Raw genomic sequence first — 8,836 nt, forward strand, 5'->3', positions numbered from 1 at the left:
CATACAAGTCCAGGAAACACAGAATGTCCCAAACAAGCTAGACGCAAAGAGGATCACACCAAGACACATCATAATTAAAATGCCCAAGGTTCAGGATAAAGAGAGAATCTTCAAAGCAGCAAGAGACAAGCAGAGTTACCTACAAAGGGTGCCTATAAGACTATCAGTTGATTTCTCAAAATAAACTTTGCAGGCAAGAAGGGACTGGCAAGCAGTATTCAATGTGGTGAAAAACAAGGACTTACAGCCTATATTACTTTATCCAGCAAAGCAATCATTTAGAATGGAAGGGCAGATGAGTGCTTCCCAGACAAGGTAAAGCTAAAAGAGTTCATTATCACTAAGCCATTATTATATGAAATATTAAAGGGACTTATTTAAGAAAAAGAAGACCAAAACTATGGACACTAAAATGACAACAAACTCACAACTATCAACAACTGAATCTAAAAAATAAAAACAAAACCCAACTAAGAAAACCAGAATAGGAACAGGATCACAGATATAGGGATCATTTGGAGGGTTATCAGCTGGAAGGGGGAAGGGGGAGAAATGGGGAAATGGTGCAGGGATTAAGAAGCATAATTGGTTGGTACAAAATAGACAGGGGGAAGTTAAGAATAATATAGGAAAGGGTGAAGCCAAAGAACTTATATGCATGACACATAGACATGAAGTAAGGGGGGTGGTATTGCTTGGGGAAGGGGAGTACTCAGCAGAGGGGAGCAAAGGGAAAAAAATTGAGACTTGTCGTCGGCAGCCGTCCGTCTCGAGAGACGATGGTGTAGCTTCTTAAGAGTCTATCTGCACCGCCGAGAATGGCTGTGCAGTCTGACTCGGGAGTGACACGGTATCTGTCTCCTCCCGTGTTGAATCGACATCTTGCGATGACGCTGGAGTGTCCTCTCCAGTGAAGCTGAAGCTACAGAGCCTGGGCAGGGTGATATGGAGGGTCTGCTGTTGCCCATGCAGCAGACCCCCCCCTCTCTTCGCAGCTGAAGGGTCCAAGGGAAAGACGGAGTCAATACAGCTTGGCTTCAGGTGCGCCGCAAGAGTTGCCGGTGTTGACTACAACGTCAAACCGCCTTAGGGACTCCGGCTCCGGATTTTCTGTCGGGGTTTACTCCCTTAGCCTTTCCCCTGAAGAGGTATGCCGCAAGGCAGCGGAGGTTTTTTGGAGTCAGAGTTTTCCTTCTCTGATGTGCCCTGACTGGAAGATCGAACCAGTGACACTTAGCTCGCAGGCCGACGCTCAATCCACTGAGCCAAACCAGCCAGGGTGGGTGCATTTACTACAACCAATGAAATAATATTGATGTATTATTATACCTAACACCCATGCTTTATTCTAATTTCTTTAGTTTTTTACCTCATGTTCCTTCCTCTTCTGCTGCAGGGTCCCATCCAGGGCCCCACATTACATTTAGCCATCATGTCTCCTTGGGCTCCCTCTGTGACAGTTCCTCAGACGTTCCTTGTATTGAAGGACTGGGACAGTGTTGAGGAGTGCCATCAGGGGCTTGTCTGCCTTTTTTTTTCATGATTAGACTGAGGTCATGGGTTTTAGGAGGAAGACCCCAAAAGTAAAGTGCCCTTCTCATCAGATGATTAAGGGTACATGCCATTACCCTGACTCATCCGTGTTGGCCTTGACCTTGATCACCTGGCAGAGGGATGTCTGTCAGGTTTCTCCACTGCAGTTACTCCTTTTCCTTTTCCATCCTGTGCTCCTTGGCAGGAAGTCACTACCAGAAGCCTCCTAAGGTAGGATCGATACCATTCCTAGCTCTTTACCAAATACACTGCACCAAGGCTGGGGTAACAGGTGGGAGGGAGGTGAGGGCAATCCAGCACTTGGAGGGAAACAAATAGAGCTGCTGACCCAAGTTCAACCACGTCCCCATAAGCAGGAGTGACATCACCATGAGATTTCTGCTGCCACACCCAAGACAGGAATCATGAGAACCAAGCCGCAAAGTGGTTGCAGAGTAGCAGGGACCAACAGCCATGCCTGTAAAGCACCTGGCCCATGGTAAGGTCAGGAGATGTGGTCCTGATTTGATTACCAGCAGCTGTAGTGGGGGACTGATGACCTGAAGGTAGGGTGCAAGGGGACTGGGAACCGGGGACACCCACAAATGGTGAGCAGTGTCTCTTCCTGTGCCACATTCAGAGGACCCTGTTCAAACGGATGTTTTCACAAGGGAAAGCCCTTCCCTCCTCCCTCTTTGCTTCTCTTCCAGGGGCTGCTGGAGCCTAAAGGAAGAAGGGGGTCCATGTAGAGACTCTCAGCCCCTGTTCAGGGCTCAGTGTCTGGCCAGCCCAGGCCTGAGGCAGCACTTGGGTTGAATCCCTGAGACTATAACTACGAAAATATTTCTTTGAGCATTAGCCTCTTTAAAACCACACCCTAATTTACAAATGAGGAAACAGGCTCAGAACAAGGCCCCACCAGCAAACGGCCAGGCTGGGTTCAAGTCCAAGCTCTCTCACCACACGTGCCCAAACAACAGTCACACCTGAAGCACCAAGCCATGTGCTCTATACTGACAGCACGTGGCGCTCGGATCGGTTGTTGGAATGTATGAAGCTCAGTGACACGCCTGGGCACCGACCACAGGTGTTCTCAACCCCTTCATCGGCCACCAAGTCAGGGGGCCACACAAACAGATTCCTAACCAGGTGAAAAACTTGGATGCCCTTGGCTCAAATTGCAGCAAATGTGGGTCAGGCCAAGCCTCTCTGCAGAAGAGGCTCAGTTTCCCCTCTGCTGGTTCTCTAAGAGAGGGACAAAGGAAGATTCCAGCATCAGCCTGGCACACAGCAGGCCTTGCATGAGCAGATATGGACTCAAGGACTGAGTGACTGAAAACTGAATGAAGTGGCGTGCACAGAATACACTTTAGAGCATCTACTAAGTGTAGGCACCATACCAAGCACTTTACATGTTTTCACCCATTTACTCCATACAGCAACACTATGAAGCAGATATTATTCCCATTTCACAGATGAGGAAACTGAGTCTCAGAGAGATTAAGTGACTTGACCAAGGTCACCGACCTAGGACATGGTGGAGCTGTGGTGGCTCATAGGAACCAACGATACACATCTCTTCCCAATCTGTGCTCAGTGTTCTTCCTTTGGCCACGGTGGGAGAACTTACATTGTGGAAACTGCCAAACACCAAGTCAAGGCTTCCCCCAAGAAAATTCACCGCTCCCCAGAAAGCAGATTCACTAGCACCCCACGATTCTAACCCAGGTAATCTGACTCCTCATCCAGATTCTACACCACCAGGCCACACTGCTCTCTCTCTCACACTGAGATTTCAGATACTTGTGGGACAATTTTCATCTGAATGAGCAAAAGTACCAACAACCACCTGGCCAGGATATGGACATGCTTCTGTCACCCACTGGCCTGCTGGCGGGACTGTCCTGTCCAATCAGCCCCTGCAGGCCATGGCCATTGATGGTCACAGTGAAGACCAGAGATGCCAGGACCGCCTGGGCCCCAACCAGTGGGACAAACGGTGGCAATGAGGGAGGCAGAAAGAAGACCAGTTACCTCTGGGTTCGAAACCCAGCTCCCCCTACCCACTGTGAACCTCACCCAAGTCGCAGAGTACTCAGCAGAGGGGAGCAAAGGGAAAAAAATTGAGACTACTGTAACAACATAATCAATAAAATATACTTTAAAAAAACAAACAGTGACTTTTCCCCCTTCTACCATTAAAAATGGAAATACCACTTAGATCAAGTAACTGAATGAATACAAAGATGTATTTTTCTGTGTATCTCTATCAAGAAGCCACATCATCCTTTTTTGGCAAAGATAATATGTCCTCCTGAAATTAATGAATCTTCACAGCTTGAAAATGGCCTGATGTGGAAATTATCAGCAGATGAACAAGTAGCTGCTTCAAAGCCTTTTGAGCCTTGGACGCCAGTCCAGCAAGTAGAAAGAATATCTACTTTTAATAGTTTCCTTTACTTACATCTTCTGTTCTGATTTATATCTTTGAGAGTTCCAACAAGTATATTTCAAAATCTCAACACACATAAGAATTACTTTTTTATTTTATTTTTCTTTCAAAAGTATGTTTACCTTATAATCACCAGCAATCAGAAGACTATATTTTTAAAGTATATTTTATTGATTATGCTATTATAGTTGTCCCAATTTCCCATCCTTTGTCCCTCTGCCCAGTATCCTGCTTCCCCCAAGCAATTTTCTCTTACTTCATGTCCATGATCATGCTTGTAAGTTCTTTGGCTTCTCCATTTCCTATACTATTCTTAACACCCCCCTGTCTATTTTGTACCTCCTTATTATGCTTAATCCTTGTGCCTTTTCTCACCATTCTCCCTCTTCCTACTAATAACTCTTCAAGTGATCTCTATACCTATGATTCTGTTCCTGTTCCAATTGTTTGCTTAGTTTGTTTTGGTTTTTAAGATTCAGTGGTTGATAGTTGTGAGTTTGTTGTCATTTTAATGTTCTTCATTTTGATCTTCTTTTTCATAAATAAATCCCTTTAACGTTTCATACAATAATGGCTTGGTGATAATGAACTCTTTTAGTTTTACCTTGTTTGGGAAGCACTTCAACTACCCTTCCATTCTGAATGATAGTTTGCTGGATAGAGTAATCTGGGTTGTAGGTCCTTGCTTTTCATCATCTTGAATACTTGTTGCCAGTCCCTTCTTGCCTGCAAAGTTTCTTTTGAGAAATCATCTGACAGTCTCATAGGAACTCCTTTGTAGGTAACTAACTGCCTGTCTCTTGCTGCTTTTAAGATTCTCTTTATCTTTAACCTTTATCATTTTAATTATGATGTGTCTTAGTGTGTTTTTCTTTGGCCCTCTCTATGCCTCATGAACTTGTATGTTTATTTTCTTTGCCAAATTAGGAAAGTTTTCTTTCATTATTTTTTCAAAGAAGTTTGTTATATCTTGCTCTTCTTTTTCTCCTTCTGGCAACCCTATGATTCAGCTGTTGGCACTTTTGGAGATGTCCCAGAGGCTTCTTATTCTCTCATTTATTTATTAATTAATTAATTTTTAAAAAGGTTACTTCATTTTATTTTATTTATCTGTTTTTAGAGAGAGGGGAAAGGAGAAAGAGAGGGAGAGAAACATCACTGTGTGGTTGCCTCTCACTCATGCCCCCAACTGGGGACCTGGTGTGCAACCTAGTCATGTGCCCTGACTGGCTGATGCTCAATCCTCTGAGCCACAGCAGCCAGGGCTTCATTTCATTTTTTAAAAAATTCTTGTTTCTTCATTCTGTCCTGGTTGAATGTTTATTTCTTCCTTACATTCCAAATTGTTGATTTGAACCCTGGCTTCCTTCCCTTCACTGTTGGTTCCCTGTGCATCTTTCTTTATTTCACTTAGTGTAGCCTTAATTTCTCCCCTTATGCTTTTGCTGTAGTTAATGAATTCTCTGAGCATTCTGATCACCAGTGTTTTGATCTCTGCATCTGATAGGTTGGCTACCTCCATTTTGTTTAGTTTTTTTTCTGGGGTTTTGGTCTGTTCTTTCATGTGGGCCATATTTCTTCGTCTCCTCAATTTGTCAGCATCCCTATGTTTGTTACTGTGTAATTAGGTGGAGTTTCTTTGACTCCTTGTCTTAGCACACATGTTAAGCTGTGTGGGGCAGAGCCTGGGGTATTTGCTAGGGCCCGCGGGGCAACCTCGTTCACCACTTTGTGGCTCTATATGTTGGGGAAGGGTTCGAGAGGGGACAATGTCACTGCCAGGCTGCTGGAGGCTTGCTTGGCTCTTGCCTCATTTCTAGTCACTTCAGCCCCTTCCTGAATGCAACTGGCACCGTTCTAGCTGCTGCCCTGGTGGTGCTTCCCAGAGTAGGTGGTTTTGTGTACACTCTACAACCATGCAGACCCTTTAAATGGACTCTTCTGAGACACTGGCAGTTTCTTCCACTACCCCAATTGCCACTGGTTGTTATAGTCAGAAGTTATGAGGCTTTACTTTCCCTGGTCCTGGAAGCCTGGGCTGCACTGTCTGTCCGGGGGCTGAGATCAATCACTTCCAAGGTATCCCTCCCAATTTTTATCCACCACACATGAACGTGAGACCACCAATTCTGCCAGGTGCTGCTGCTGCTGCCTCACCGCCACAGCCTCGCTGCTGCCACACCGTACCCTCTCAGCCTTGGCTTGCCATCTCCACCCCTCCTACCTGGCTACATGAATATGGGTTTTTTTAAATCCTTGGTTGTTGGACTTCCATAGAATTCAAATTTCTGGTAATTCTGGGTGTTTTTTGTTTTGAGGTTAGTTGTGATCCTTTTTATGGTTGTGCAAGGAGGTGAAGCATGTTTTACGATGCCTCCTTATTGACCAGAGAAGATTTTATTTTGAATAAAATAAACTCTTGACATTTTTAAATTGTTATTCTATTACAGTTGTCTCAATTTTTCCCCTTTGTCCTCCTCCGCCCAGACCATCCTCCACTTTCACAGTCAATCCCCAGACTGTTGTCCATGTCCATGGGTCATTCATACATTTTCTTTGCTTAGTCCTGTCCCCTTATTTCCACCATTATACTCTTCCTGCTCCCCTCTGGCTGCTGTCAGTCTTTACCATGTTTCCATGTCTCTGCTTCTATTTTTCTCATTAGTTTACTTTGTTTTTTAGATTGCTCTTATAAGTGAGGTCATATGATATTTATCTTTCACTGACTGGCTTATTTCACTTAGCATAATATTCTCCAGTTCCACCCATGCTGTCACAAAAGGTAGGAGTTCCTTCTTTCTTTCTGCTGTAAATAAGTTATCAAAGTATTTCTTTCCTCCCAAACTAATCTTCTTAAGGGAAATTCTGGAGTGTAAACTATTTAATTAATTTTTTAAATGTATAATGTATCCCTATTTATGTCTATGGCTTAAAGGATTTTAATGAAGGCTTTGGTATTGTAGAAGAATATGAAAAAATAGTTAAAGAGTATATCTTCTTCACAAAGTAATCTGAAACCAAGGTTATATAGGGTAAAAAAAAAACCACAATGAGCTTAAAGATTATCATGTGGTGCTTTTATTTCTATCTTCTATGTGGCTACTCTTTATTTTTTCTTTCATTGAAATGTGTCCAGGCTTTATGCACCTTTGATTTGGTATCAACATATCTCGATTTTTAATTTTTTTTGTATTTTGAAAACCCTTCTTGAAAGTGAAAATAGGCTAATTTATACATACTATAGTGCAAATTAATATTTTAGTTATAGCAAATCTTTTTAGAACTGAGTAACAGTATAAGTAAACCAATACCCACTTATTAAGAAATAAGCTAATGCCTATGGATATTTTTCTGTAAGCATCAGTGTCAATTCTGATCAAATTATGTCTGCTTAGCAACTTTTAGTGACCTCAGGATAAAGTCTAAAATCTTAGCCTTGCTTATGGTGACTTTGATGTCATAGCCTTGCCTGTATTTCCATCTCAGAGCCTCTGTTTTATGCTCCAGTCATCTTATATTTTTTTCAGTGTTATGAAACCACCACATACTCTCAACTCTAGGCTCTTTCTAACTCTGTTCTTTCTGTCTGGAACAGTATGTTTCCTTTCCCTAAATATAGACAGGTTGATACTTTTGCTATGCTCTGCTATAGCACCTATGTGGTTCCACATCAGTTTAATTTCCCATTTTTATTTTTTATCCTCTGCTGGATGGCATAAACACTGTTATGGCAGGGACCATTTCCTGTCTGCTTAACATTCTGTCTCTTTGGGCCTGCAACAGAGTAAGTATTAAAGAATTGTGTTTTAAATATTTAGACAGGAAGATGAAGAAAAAACCATTGAACTGGACAAAGTCTTTACCCTTGATCTTGCAATTCTATCAGAGATGGTAAAGCTACACTCAGCTATATTAGAAGACTATACGGAACAAGCTAAGTGCCACAGAAAAGAAGAAAAGTATAGTGAAAGTAGAAAGAAGGGAAAAACTGTTTTCAAATGAGGGACATTAGAAAGGGCATCAGGCAGAAAATGGTGTCGGAAGTGGGTCTTGAAGGAAGGGAAGGGCAAGGTTTCAATGTGTGGAGATGAGAGTGGGAAGGCCTGGAGAATTTCAGAAATGCCAAATAATTTGTTTATATTGGATTTAAGGGTACACATAGAGCAGATATAAAAGATGAGGTCAGAGAAGGGGGGCTCAGGTCACAGTTTGGAAGTTCTTATAGACTAAGCTGAGGAATATATCTTTATCTTGGTTACCAAAAAAATACCTCTAATGGTTGTTGAGTATACCATGCATTGGTTTATTCTTTAAAAAATTAGTTAATGTATTTTTAGAGAGATGGAAGGGAAAGAGAAAGAGAGGGAGAGAAAATCCATGTGGGAGAGAAACAGGGATCATTTGCCTCTCAAATGCACCCTGACTGGGGACCAAACTTCAAACCCAGGCATATGCTCTGACTGGGAATTGAACTGGTGACCATTCGCTTTGCAGGATAATGCCCATCCCACTGAGCCACACAGGTCAGGGCTGGTTTATTCTTTTAGTCTTTGTTTCTATAATTTTATGATACACATTAGGGACTTTTAAAAACAAAAGTCTGTGTATCAAAAGATAGTGATTTGTGTTTCCACATTCCCATAATTCCCATGCTGGTTCCCTTACTCTTCCTTAATAAGAAGTAATAGTTTGGGAAAAAATAAGAGTATAATTTGTAAATGTTTGGCTTTTGTGGCTCTAGTCTTAAACTTTGTCTATAAGATAATCATAATTTTTTTGTAAAATAATTAATATGCTATTTTTTGTGTATTGATACAATTCTTTATAATTTATTTGATAAGGTAATTAAAT

The sequence above is a fragment of the Furipterus horrens genome, unplaced genomic scaffold, assembly GCF_987537825.1.
Source record: "Furipterus horrens unplaced genomic scaffold, mFurHor1.1.pri manual_scaffold_4, whole genome shotgun sequence".
In the NCBI taxonomy this organism is placed as follows: Eukaryota; Metazoa; Chordata; class Mammalia; order Chiroptera; family Furipteridae; genus Furipterus; species Furipterus horrens.